We start from the raw sequence: 1180 nt of genomic DNA on the forward strand, positions 1-1180 counted from the left end.
TTGGCCACACATATAAGTGAAGTGATTGGGCGCATAGTTCAAGTTGTCTTGTCTGTATCCCTTTTCAAATACGGGGTCCATTCGCCGTTCTTCAATTCAGATGGCCACTCGCCTAAGTCAATACAGTTATTGCAACGTCTAGTCAGGGATGGGGAAATTCCTTAAGCCACTCCCTTAAAAGAGTTTTGGGCGTGCTGTAACATCCCAACCATACAGACTGTCTTACAGTGAGATTTTTAAGAGCCCACTGCACACCCTCTTTGTTAAACTCGTTGAACATCCAATTTATTCCCATTGTAACCGACTCTCACGAGCCTTGACACTACTGCGGTTCCTATGAGAATTATCAGGTTGAGGATTGTGATAGGGTTGGCTCCTATATTCGCTGGCCACCGTATTAACTGGCCTGCTAGAGAGGCAGCCACCACACGTTGTTCTTTCTTCGGAACGAGCCCATCTTCAATTTGCCAACCTATAGCACGTGGTGTCTTTTGCTTTTGTACTGATGAATGGCCTGAGTGTGTTAAAAAAAATCGCTAGGCTTAGATTTCAGCTCTTCCGATTTTCTATCCCAGTAAGCCTTTATTGCCTTTATACGTTAACGGGTTGCAATATTCAGTGTTGCAAGTTCAGTGTTCCGTGTTGCAGTTTTCAAGAGAGCGCTCCTTTGCAAAATGAACTGCAAGTTTTCTCTTATCTCTAATGGCTTGCTTCCATTCTGGAGTAGTAGAGGGTATATCTTTCTCCCTGAACTCGTGTCGTTTTAGTGGGTGAGTGTTGATCCACAAACGCTCTCAAACACGTCCCTTCCAATAATCATATTGATCGTCCACATTACAAAACATCTCCCCTACATGCCAGGGGGCAGCCTCCAAGTCCCGATTAAGCTGGTCGAAATCAGTACTTGTTGTCTGCCGGAAAGTAGCAGTGCGAGTCTTGTGTTTGTGGACTTTTCCCTTAATTTCTCCAAACACCCTATGGTGGTCACTCATTTCTGGCTGATAAACCCCACACTTCTGGAACAGATCAGGATTTTTGGTAAAAATAACATCCAAAGTGACTCCGAGTGATCTGTAACTCCAGTGGGTTCAGTTATCATGCCAATGTAGATTATTGATCTTCTTCCAAGTCCTTTCGAAGTTTTCCCCTCAGCACGATCCAATCTCAATCTGTCCAGATT

The 1180-nt window shown here is 44.2% G+C and overlaps 1 pseudogene; it reads right to left on the bottom strand.

Moving 5' to 3' along the window:
- Positions 1-794: 794 nt before the first annotated feature.
- LOC137988080 (uncharacterized) overlaps positions 795-1180 on the bottom strand; it is a 37366-nt pseudogene continuing 36980 nt past the window's right edge.

This window comes from Montipora foliosa, unplaced genomic scaffold (genome assembly GCF_036669935.1).
Source record: "Montipora foliosa isolate CH-2021 unplaced genomic scaffold, ASM3666993v2 scaffold_406, whole genome shotgun sequence".
Classification (NCBI taxonomy): domain Eukaryota; kingdom Metazoa; phylum Cnidaria; class Anthozoa; order Scleractinia; family Acroporidae; genus Montipora; species Montipora foliosa.